This window comes from Ornithodoros turicata, chromosome 4, assembly GCF_037126465.1.
Source record: "Ornithodoros turicata isolate Travis chromosome 4, ASM3712646v1, whole genome shotgun sequence".
In the NCBI taxonomy this organism is placed as follows: domain Eukaryota; kingdom Metazoa; phylum Arthropoda; class Arachnida; order Ixodida; family Argasidae; genus Ornithodoros; species Ornithodoros turicata.
The window spans coordinates 48,718,786-48,731,372 of NC_088204.1; the positions used below are offsets into that span (position 1 = coordinate 48,718,786).

The 12,587-nt window shown below is 41.7% G+C and overlaps 1 long non-coding RNA gene across 1 annotated transcript; it reads right to left on the bottom strand.

Moving 5' to 3' along the window:
* Window positions 1-9,561: 9,561 nt before the first annotated feature.
* Window positions 9,562-12,260, bottom strand: LOC135393124 (uncharacterized). The gene is made up of 4 exons (XR_010422467.1): window positions 12,240-12,260; window positions 11,228-11,293; window positions 10,807-10,889; window positions 9,562-10,162 (listed from the first exon to the last, which is right to left on the bottom strand). It is a non-coding gene; the product is annotated as an uncharacterized LOC135393124 (long non-coding RNA).
* Window positions 12,261-12,587: the final 327 nt, after the last annotated feature.

Genomic DNA, 12,587 nt, shown 5'->3' on the forward strand with positions numbered 1-12,587 from the left:
TTGCAAAAAAAGCTACAAAATACAATAATAATAATATGTCCTGTATATGTCCTCTATATGTCCAAATATCACTGACAGACATTCCTGGAACCTTCCCTGGATCAGCAAATGTGGAAGAAATACGGGTCCTCTGTCTGTCCCAGAGACGTCAACGGGCTATTTAGCCTAGTCCCTGGGATATCCCAAAATCCCAAGTGGGATATCGTGTGGACGTTTCTGAGACATATATTGTTTACTGGGAAGTGTCTCAGGATAGGAGCTGCCGATATGTCGATGTATCATCACTTTTTCTTCCCATGAGTGAATAGAATGTCGGGCGAGGCAACTCTCTTGCCATCTTTGAATCTCTCCTTTTTCTCAATTTTAAGATTTGGCAGTTGTCTCATCTCCTCTAGATCATCCTCTGTCAAACGCTTAAAGCGACTAGGAAGGTAGAACTTTACACGTTTGTCGTTCTCCATCAACACTTCTACATAGACCGCTTCGCCGTACACCGTGTCAATCTTTCGCAAATCCAAGACGTCCAGCTTTTCATTCTTCGGTAGGGTACTCATTTTCTGAATATCTCCATCTCCAGGTTTCTTGAGTTTATCGAGCTTATCCAAAATAGATGTCATACCTTCTCTTGTGGTGACTTCTCACTCTGGCTCACTTATTCTTTTCTACACACAGAGTGAAGCTGAAAATAAGAATAAATATAAGCACACTTTCCCACATATCGGAGCGAAAGGAAAAAAATGTAACGTACCCTTCCTCCTGTGAGGATCTGTGCGAAGAATCGTCATGGAGGGCAGTCTTATATAGCGCTTTGCGAACAGTGCATGCATAGACATGTTTGACTTTGTTGGTTACCTTCTCTGACGTAATCAATCACCTGCTCATCACATGTCTAGACAAGTTTGAACAGGAAAAAGTAAGAAAAAAACCCGTCTAGAACAGACTTGTTCCGAAAAAAAAAGATACAGTCACAGACTCATATTGCGTGTTTGCACAAACTGAAAGTGCTAGAACTCGAGAATTCTACACTGACTTGCTGCACAAGATATACAGATATGAGTTTCTCAGCTCCCATATCCAACATTGACAAACTAAAGGAGTGCATAAAGGTTAAGTGTTGTTTGCCATTTATCGTTTTCATAAAAAACACACATGCTTGAAGAAAAAAAGAGTAAAAGTCTTATGTAATGTGCTATTTATACCAGTCTTCATTTACTTGGAAGAGATGACTGAGGTTAGACCTTATAGGTTTATCACTCCTGTCTCAAAGACTATATCTGGACAAAGTCAAAGTGGAAAGACGACACTCGTTACACGTTTGATCAAGCATAGAGCCACTGTCTTCGATAAACCTTTCGATCGTATACTATACATATACTTGTACAAGCAACCTATTTTTGACGATTTTCCCGAGGTAACTTTCAGTCAAGATATTCCCACTAACCTGGAGGATGTTAGAAATTCTTTAATCATATTTGACGATTGCTTGGCTGACAAGAAAAGGCTAAAAGAAATCTGTAACTTCTATGTAGCTGGATGCCACCATCTCAACTGTTCGGCCATCTTCATTACTCAATATTTATTTGTTAATGATCCTCTGTATAGATGTATTCAGTTCAATAGCAGTGCTCTAATTCTATGTCGTTCTGCTCGAACTGTGGATCAATTACAAATACTTTCACGACAATTGTTTGGACGGAACAAAAGCGACTTATTGACAAGCATATATAAGGATGCTTGTAAGAAACCGTATTCATACATCGTAATTGACTTGTCTCAAAATTGTTCAGGCCACTATCGAGTGTGGACGAACATATTTCCCGACGATCATCGCCAAATAGTATATAAAACATGAAACGTGTAAAGAAGAATATTCATTTTCTTCACTTGCTCGCAGAAACTACGTCACCCGAGCAACGTTATTATCTTTTGGAGCATGCTACAAAGGATCAGTTGAATACGGTCAGAGAAATTTGTATGAACCTTTGTGAAGGAAACGTCACAGTAACTCCGAGAGTAAGAAAGCAATTAAAACCTTACGCAGCATCAATTCGCATTTTGGCAAAACGAGACGCAACGGGAGTCAAGAAAGCTAAAAAGGTCTTGCAACAATCAGGTGGTTTTCTGCAGTTTCTATTACCACCTTTGTTGGGTCTCATCTCCTCATTGGGTGGAAGAGCGATTGCAAAAGCAATCGGAGTATAATCGATGCAGAAATACGAACTTGTACCTTACCGAGAAGATCACATCCCAAATATATTGAAGAAAGATGAACCGGATGACCATCAAGGCAAAAGAGATAATTCAGTATCTTCACTCTTTGCTACATTCAAGTAGAGCTGCAAAACAACATACAAGCGAAACACTTCCTGGATCGCGAGAAGAAGGAACACAGACCGAGGAGGGGGAGAAAAGTGACACAATTGTTGGTTTTATGAGTAGTGGTTATAAGGTCAGAGCAAACCAACTTCTGCAACTTCTACAACCAACAATCTCCTGGAATGCGCAAACCTTCGAAGTAATCGTTGACGGTCAAACGTTGGAGAATAGTAATATAATCGATCTCGTTTATTATCTTGTCTCAAGAGCGAGAAATGTTCCAACTCCTCCTTACTTCGATCGCATCTTGCCGCTATTGGTCAAACTGAATCTACCAACACTTATTGTGCATCCAAATCGTTTAAAAAAACACAGAGTAACGGGAGCATCGAGCAGTCGAGCATCGCCTGTTACAAGTGAAGCAAGCACACCTGAAGGTGCTTCGCCAGCAATCACACGTGCTGCAAAGCGTGCCCGCCGAAACCTAACATGGAGCCCATATTGAAGCCTGTGCAGGAGGAACAGAAAGACTATTTTCAAGATGAAACCACATTGTCGCACTTCCCTCCAAGGCATCATAAAAAGGTATTAGCAATAGTCAAACTGATAACAACTGTTCTAGCTTACGACGAGTACGGAAGAGTTATATGTCACGGGAAGGTAGTGCCACACTCGTCCATTGTCGAATTGCTGAAGTATGAACTTCACAACAGACAACCTTCCTGGATGAGAGGAGACGTGTCAGCTACAATAAATGCCTATCTATCCCTTGACGCTCTTCGAGTTCGCAGCAGAAGAAAGCACTAATGGCCGCCTATTACGACCCAGAACATGCCGGCAGTTTTGGTGGAGTGCAGAGACTCGCTCAAGCCATCGGTGAAAAGAAGGGCAGAGTTGCTAAATATCTGGAGACAAGTGATGTTTACAGCTTACATAAGGAGTACAAGCGACCCAAGACCTTTCGGAAAATAATTGCACTCGGAAAGCAGGAAATGTTCCAAATCGACCTAAAGGACATGCAGTCTCTAAAAGGGCAAAATGATGGTTTTCGCTATTTGTTCTTCTGTATAGATGCTTTTTCCCGGCTCCTCGCTGTTGTACCCATTCGCAATAAAAAATCTCCTGAGATTCTTCGAGCATTTAAAGTTGCATTTAAGAGGATCGGTACTCCACGGCTGATACATAGTGATCGAGGAACAGAGTTTACGAACAAGGTAGTGCGAGAGTTCTTGAAAAGAAAAGGCATAACGTTATATCATTCTATGTCTATTTATAAATATGCGATCGTTGAGAGATGTCAGCGAAGTATTGTGTCTACACTTTACCGTATCTTTACCTATCAGGGTCATAAACGTTATGTGAAGATTCTACCTCAAGTAATCAAAGCGTACAACAATCGAGTGCACAGGACTCTCTCTGCGAGACCTGTGGATGTAACCAAAGAAAACGAGCACATTTTCCGAGAAAGACTTTATCCCACCCCAACTGAAGCCCCAAAGAAACCACGTTACAATCTTGGTAATCTCGTTAGAATTGCCAAATATAGACACCAGTTAACAAAGAGATATTTACAGTCATTTACGAAAGAGATTTTTTCGGTGAGAGCAATCAAAATAGGTTATCCTAATACATACCTACTGCGTGACCTTAACAATGAAGATATCATTGGTAGTTTCTACGAGAGTGAAATGGTAAGAGTGAGAGAAGTACCGAAAGTAGAAAAGATTATAAAAAGACGAGTTAGAAATGGAAAGCTCCAGTATTTAGTTAGATTCAGTGGAACTGCGGACAAGAAGTGGATAGCAGAAAATTACCTCGGTTGAAAAAAAAAAATGACCAGTACAGCATGGTCCGACGTTGAAACCCAGCCTGGCGATTCATGGTCCACAGACGACGAAACAGAGCAATCGGAAAAAGGAGAAGATGAATGCGGTAAATGGAATAGGAGGTCCCATATATTTCAACTCCATCTGCCATGTAATGAGAAACATACCTCTTGGAAGCAGCTATCAAATTGTGGGTTAACAACGGTCAAGAGGACGCCATTAGCGGAAGCTTTTCAAATTGTGACGAACATTGTGCTGTCTCGAGCTCTACCGAATAATCCTCTAAATCAAGTCATTTGGGAAACTGCAAAGGAAATGTATTCCATGCTTCATACAGACGATTCGTTTTTAACAAGTTCATCCTTCGTTTTACTAACCGAATGGTCACGGCAAATGAGTGAGCTATTTGACTATTCGACTCGTTTCGATGCCATGCAACTTGCTACAAAGAGTCTGTGTTTTATCGACACTGCCATAAAGCATGGATTCCATTCAACTGCCAAGTACATAACTTTATTTACTCTGGACCTCTTGAAAAATCGACTTGTTTGTGAATAAGAAAAATGTATCGTCAATAAGAAATAAATTCATCCTCAATACTAAGACTTTCTCACTTCATCATAAAAGAGCGAAATAGATAGGGTGTGTTTTCTATTTTGTCTTCTGTGTCACATATTCTTTCTTGTCATAGTAACTTTTGAGTTAACGAAGTCATCATCTTCACTTCGACAAGGTAACTGTAGCAAAGAAGTTGAGCTGGAAGAATACGTTTATGCCCATACGCGTCCTCCTAATGCATCACTGCTGGCGTTACAACTTTGGGACAAGACTGGTCTTCCAACACGCTATGGAGTTACTCTCACACACAATGAAACACAACAGCTACAGATGTGCTTGAGATTGGTGAATGTCAGTCATAGCTTTTACGATCAGGAATGTGTAGAAGTATGTTGTTTGTGTGAGGATCGGGAGCTAAAAGTTCACCGCAGCCCACAAAATGTATACACACTCGGTCGAACACATGGCCAACATCATTCTGGATATGGAATTACGCTGTCGAAGAGGGCTGTTATATTGTTGTTAAAGTATCTCAATAAAAAGATTTAATCGGAGAATCACTAGTTTATTTTATTTTGTTTTTAAGTGAGTAGAAATATGTACATAATAATCAAGCACTCTTTGAAGACATTACTATTTCGTTTCAACTTGTTTTTTTTGTTTTAGTTCTTAACATGTGTCGCTATCATTCCATGCTCGCCTCTCTTCGGAAAAGTGATGAAAAGCAGACGACGCTGGATCTCTTCCTTTGCGAAAGCAGATTTCGAAAGTGCTACCCACGCTCTACTTTGCAAAGGAAAAAAGAAAAAAAGGTTAACGAAGAGTTTGCGGACCGTGAGTAACGAGGATGTTGACTGCAACGATGTAACACGAAGCCATATGCATGGAGCGATCACGTGGAAGGAAAAGATGTAACACGATGTCGAATGCGCAAAAGTTGTCAAGCGGAACGAAGTGAGATTAGGCTAGCGATGAGTTTGCGGAAAGAGGTGATTAGTGTCTATGACGTCTACAAGGCACGCTGTTGTCACGTGGAAGTTGTCAATAAAAGTATGGGAAAGAAAACCTTAAAGATGGCTGAAACATTCAACAGAACTCCTAGCACAGCGTCGAATCCAGAGAGGGGGGGGGCAGTCATGTGGTCTGCCTGTCAAATCCTTATGTTTTCGCCGTCACTGCGAGCCCCTCTCTGGTGAGGCTGAGCTTTACTCAATGTTCATAGCATCCAGCCGTCTTCAACTCCATGGTACAGAAGCCAGGTCAGACAGTTGATGTACGAGTGGACTCTGTCGTCTTCGAGCGTAATCATCTGAGGCTGCTGTATGCGAGTTCATTGTAGCATTCACGGAAATGCAGTACGAACGGTTCATAATTGTCTCCGTCACTTCCCCATACCGTCTGGCTCACTGTAGAAACTTCAGCGGCTCGTCGGCATCATGTGTAGAGCGACTTTGCTCCTCATCGGAGCGAGACAGCCTTTCTAAGACTCTCTCATGCAACGGGAAAGTTGTCCTACAACTTCATCAGTCAAGACTTGAGTGTGATGACCTCCTTTTGTCGGAAAATCTCCGCAAAGAGACCAGTGATCTGTTGGACTTTCTGTTCGCTTTGGATATCACCAACACAAAATCAACATTGCCTCATCGTCCTCCTCACACGGTATGTGGATCGACTTAATTTAAATGTCGATTCGATGCTGTGTTAGGTTGTCTGTGTCATGTAACGTCAATAGAAGGAATATTTATGCCTACAGCGAGACATGTGTGTAATTGTCTTACAATATGTCTGTTACTTACTTTGCATAACACAGTGAATTAGAGTATGAAAATCCAAATGTCAACGAAGCTCAACTGTTTTGTAAACTAGAGTAGCACTATGCTTTGCTCATTCTTTGAAATGACTATAGACTTGAAAGATAACTGTGATCTAACTGTTATAATAAAAATAAGTCATGAAAAAGCGAACGAATTTGTTCTTTTTTATACTCGTTATTTTTTACTGTTTCGTTAGGGATGGAGAAAAATTTACAATAATGTTTTCTCCCACATTTTGCTTGCTCTCTCATGCTTACAGTATCGAGGAGGGGCTCTCCTCGTGTTATTGTTAATTGCAAATGGAATATTCATCTCAGTCAGAGCAACCTGCCACTTTCGATCTAATTGCACTGAGTGAGCGAGTTTCATTCTAAACTTGCTCCTTGTGTTAGTAAGAAATACATCACTCGAGCCGTTTGACAGGAAACTGACGTAGAAGTGCTTCGTAATTTTTTTTTGAACGAAATCATCGTGAGGAGTCTAATGGACTAATGGCGGGAATTTTTTAAATTCGTCATAGCTTCATCCGTTGAGGCAAAAGTGAATTCGCCATCTGTTTTAAATGTCAGATAAAATTTGGGGGCGCAGGTAGCGCCATCTGTTGAACGGCGGTAAATTTGCTGGAAGTGCTGCCATCTCTAGATGAACGAACTCAACTCCCCATGACGCCACCTGGCGTAAAAGAAATCAAACGACGTCTCCACCCCACACAATTCTATCCTGATTAGCGACGCAAGTAAGCATGTACCCAGACAACACAGTGATGTCCAGTGGATGTCCAATGGATATCCATGCGGGAAATGCGGGATATCCATAGGATATCCTACCATGTCCCGCGGACATCCAGGTCACATCCCGGTGACTGCCAGATGACGTCCCACGGCAATCCTATGGACTTCGTGTGGGCGTGTCACGGACATGTTATGGACCTGTCGGGATATGCGTACTATATCGTAGCTAGGTGTTCAGCAACACTCAATATGTTGGCATTGAAGCGTGCCGAGATGGTTTCCTGATTGTGGGAAATGAGACATTCTGACGCAAGACGGTTGCGTAATTCAAATTGTAATGACACTTCTTTATTGCAAATAACAGATGTAGTATGCAACACATGCAGTATGACTAGACGCACGAGTAAAGCATCCTTACTTAAAGTGAAAACTTGTAATGTGAGGACGGGTGCTTGCACAGCTTGCCAATTCACCAAGCCATTTACCCACTTAAACAAATGGCAATTGCATTCTGAAGTACATAATCTAAAACCAGAATCCTTACGTATTTACATATTCTCTCTAGTTAAGTATGAAGTCGTGTTATGCTTTATATAGGTTTGAAAAATATCACATCAATGAGCATAGCATCTAGTGCATCCTGAGCATTTTACACATAAAGCAACTGAAAACAAACATCGAAAACTACAAATCCCATGAACAACTGCTGCATGAAAGAACTACACGTGAGTCCTTGCATTAGAAATGATGAATATCCCAAACTGTGGATGAACATTGAATGGAAAGTTTAAAAGAAAGGGTTGTTGGTTAAAAATGATTTGTAAACGTGAAATGAACATGCTAATGCAATCTCAATCATGGTCAGCTGATGTAGAAAAAAAAAACTAAAGTAAACAGCAAGCAAGAAGACAAAAGCCCAATGTTGCAACTTGCATGATAAATGATTACTTCCCTTTTAACAAAGGGCACCAAAATTAAATGGTTGAAGCACACAGTCGTTTGCAGAAAAGTAAATGTTTGGAAAATATGGCATTAACTAGGTGATGCTATTTCAGCCACAGTGAGCTGGCACACAAAAACAGTTGCAGCAAAAAACCAGAAGTTTCACATGAGTAAATAGATCTGAAACATAACTGTCCCTTTAGTGAAGAGCACTATAACTGTGTTCAAAGCAAAAGGGTAAAAGCAAAATTTGGGGTACAATATTATTCCAACAACAATTAGTGTTTGCCAAACGGGAAATAATTTTACCATAAAAAGAGAAGGAGAACAGTTACGATAAAAAGAGAACAGTTTTCCAAGTATTCACACTGCTGTTACATGTAAGAATGGCCGTGAAGTTTTACTTGAGGTTCAAAGGCGGCTGAAAAGCATGGTAGCTCCACAACGTAGCAGCAGGGTGACGAAAAAGCAGAGCGATGTTCTCTTACCATATCCTAAAAACTAAGTATACAACCTAGTGTTGGTTATAGTCAAGCATGATGAAGGCATGCTAACAGGAACACTATGACGGACAAGCACGCACATACGCCATTCAACTTTAACTGACATGTGTTAGCCTATGCCTCTCAAAAAGCTCTTTGAAAAGATTACCTCACTTGGAATCAGGATTAGTGAGTGTTGGCTAACGATATTACCGCCACATCAACACGGAAGAGCGTAATGGCCTCCCTTCTGCATCATGTCATGGAACGGGCTATTCTGTATTGGGATGGCTGCGAGTAACGTTAGCCACTATACAGGGTGTTTCACCTAAAATGATAAATTCCAGCTTGCGACGTACTCGCCTGAGGATTCTGGGACTTTTTGCAATTACCTTCTGGAAACCTTTGCCTGCATTTAGGAAGGCTTTGGACATTTTTTTATTATGCAACTTTTTTTTCAATCGAACTTCGAAAATTGCTAAGGGAACCTCACTTTTTTTTACACAAATGTGAAGTCCTCCATGGATAACCACATACCCAACAAAAACTGCACAGTATTGCAACAGAAATAGTATAAGAAAATTAGTAAATATTCCACTTTAGCCCCGCCTGCTCGATTGCCACGAAGAAGATCGTACGGAAGATGTGGGGAGAGGAGGAAGGGTTCCCGCCTCTTGCTTTATTATTATTATTTCCCCTGCTCTGACCTTGACGGTGGTGACAAGGCAAAACAAATGAAGGTAGGGACACTTCCTCCTCAAGGCATACATTTCGCACACATTCCTTTGAGAAAATCATGCAAGCAGGGCTGAAGCCTTATTTTCACTAATTTTTTTCGACTATTTCTGTTGCAATATTGTGCAGTTTTTGTTGGGCCTGTGGTTATCCGTGGAGGACTTCATATTTCTGTTTAAAAAAGTTTCGCGTGGCGATTTTTGTAGCTCAATTGACAAAATAAATTTCCCACAATTACAAATTGACCAAAGACTTCCTCAATTGTGCCAAAATTTCGAGGAGGTAATTGCCGAAAGTCCCACAATCCTCCAGCAGGTACATCGCCAGTTAGAATGTTTTGTGACTTTTGGTGAAACACCCTGTATAGGCCTACCTCGCTGTGAAAATCATCTTTTGAAAGAACTCAGGAGAGACATGGCCTCAGTTACCCACATTAAGCTGTTTGTGCGTGCTTGTCCGTCCTAGTGTTACACTCCGCATTCTTTCATCATGTTCACCCCTTGAAGCATTTTGTAGTTGTACAAAATCAGCATAACTGATGCATCAAGGCAGTTAAGACACTGTGAAGGCATTCCACATTTGCACGCAAGAAAACTGTACATAGCTGCCACTTTTGCTGTGATTTAGTCCTTCCACTCTTGCCACTTAATTAGACGTCCTGTCGTGGCGCTCTTTGGTGTGCATCAGCCACGATTTTATGTTGTACTCCACTTCGCTGCGAGTGGCATTCTTAAGCAGCCGGTTGGACATCACGATGCCTAGAAGAATTATGACACAGCTGTTAGAAAAATGACACGTCACCTGCGCATGTACTGTTTAACCTGATTACAGTCAAATTTTCTAGCAAAAGCATTGCATAATACTTACTGCAAATTTGCTGAACAATATAGCTAGGCCTGACTTTTTCGGGTTTTACTTTTTTTACCAAATTCAGAGATAACAGTTATAACTTTCTTCAAAAATACAGGACGTGACTAAACCTAGATTGGGTTCAATCGTGTTGAGTCAGGTGTGGACTTTCAGTTTAGTCGTCATGATGTTTTTATTTTGACGCTCTTCATAATCATACTTATGTATTTACAATAAGGGTTTCTTTCACTGCGTTTCTTCGGTTATTGGGAATTTGGTATCCCCTGGTCCAGCAGTTCTCGAGGAAACAGTGCTACCTGATAGTCGCTCATTTGCTTCAGGGTGTATTGAGCAGTATAACTGTAAAAAGGCAGGCCTCGGTCATGTTTTCAAACGGATTATCCCACATGTTTGGAACGTTTTTAAATGAGCAGAGACAATAACCTCTTGTATGTTCTATGTATATTCTGTGACGTCACACAACAAGCACTATGTTATCACGACCTTTTCCTACCATTCTTCGCGACATTCTCAAAATAATGGGGTGACATACCTTTCGAACTCATGGTCAGTCAAAGTGAACGCCGGCACTTGGCACTCCAGTCACCGATGCCAGGGTAACGCTGCGATGACACACTGCAACCAAATGTTTTCCGTATTAATATTTCAGCTTTCATATCCCCGCGATCAACAGACGAAGAGACACTGCCCACATACGTTGACTTTGCTCAGACTTGGTGGGAATTATACGCTGTACCATATGCGAACTGGGGGAGATGCCACATCACTAATGTTACACATCGACGCGAAAACAAGACATTTTTGTGGCAATCTTTGAAGTAGTCGAATTATGGTTGTCCAAGCTTTCGAATCCGACACATTTAACAAATCAATGTTGTTACAGGCGTTCACTGTCGGCAATGAAAATCCCTACAAACCACGCTTCTAAATAGACGAATTCTCATATTGCTTACAGATTCCGCCGATGCTGTGTCGCTTCTGACGGCGACCCCTCCAAGATCGCCGTACCCTTGGCGTCACTATAGAGATGAATAAACAACATATTAATAGAGAAAAATTAACTTAAATGCAGAGTTGTGCCTAACTCGTTACAAGTAACTCGTTACTTGGTAACGGTTACTTTTTTTGGTAACGAAGTAACGATTCAGCTACTTTTTAAAATATGGTAATAGTAACGGAATCAGTTACAAAAATTGGTAACTCGTTACTGACGCTACTCGTTCCTTTTCTTCAGCGCGTGGCAGCACATTTCGGCACTCCGTGTGGCGCAATGCGTGCTGATCTGACCTGCGTGACTCACGACGACGTGTGACTCAAAGTATTATTGCAATTCCTGGCTGGATGTGTTGTTGTCTTTTCTCTTGTTTCCATAATCTCCGATCATCACTCCTTCCCAAGAATGGGCACCAATTGTGTTACGGGTACAAAAACGCGTTTCGACTTCTAGCCTTTTCTTGTCTTTCCTAAGCTTCTGAGCGCCCTAAATTATGACGCAGCCCCTCGTCTGTTTTCGGGAACCGTTGGTGATGTGATCGGTGGCACGAAAACCGGTGTCTTTTCTTGTGTCTTCATAGTCTCCGATCACCCCCACTTCGGAAAGAAGGAAGGGTCCAGGCAGACTCATGGTAAGGGGCCGAGAGACACGGACCACGAAGGACGGACGACACATTATCAGACTCAGCAAAAGGTTTATTACAATGACCCAAGACGCGACGCAGAGGGGCAACAAGACAAAACGAAGGGTCACTAATCACGTTGACACGTGTGGCGGCATGTCTGTTGGATCCTTTAACTATGCGCGGTAACGTAAAAGTAACTCGTTACCTGTGAGTAACGAGAACTCGTTACTTTTGTATGTCGGTAACGAGTAACGTATTTAGTTACTTTTTTCTGAAGTAACGGGTAACGGTATTTAGTTCCTTTTTTTGGGTAACGGGCACAAGTCTGCTTAAATGGTGAGCTTACCTGACAGAACGCGTCCTCCACGCGCTTCGCGTCAACAGAACTATGCTGGATTGGATTGGGTTGGCCAAGCGGGTGAACGCCAAGTACGACGACAAGGTTGTTGGACTGTGTGCAGCTAACCGCTCCGAAAGCGTAGTACGCGCTGCAAGGAAAGATAAGTTCTTCTCTGTTTCTTTTTTCTTCAACCGGATTGGCCCGCCTGATTCCGGTTATACCTCTGGAGTCTGGACACATCGTTTCACCGCGTACACGTCAGCTGCGCCATCAAAATGACGGTGACCGCACACTGAATGCTTTATCGCAGACATGTGGATATTGCAAAGTGGAGATCGCACCACATGATGCATG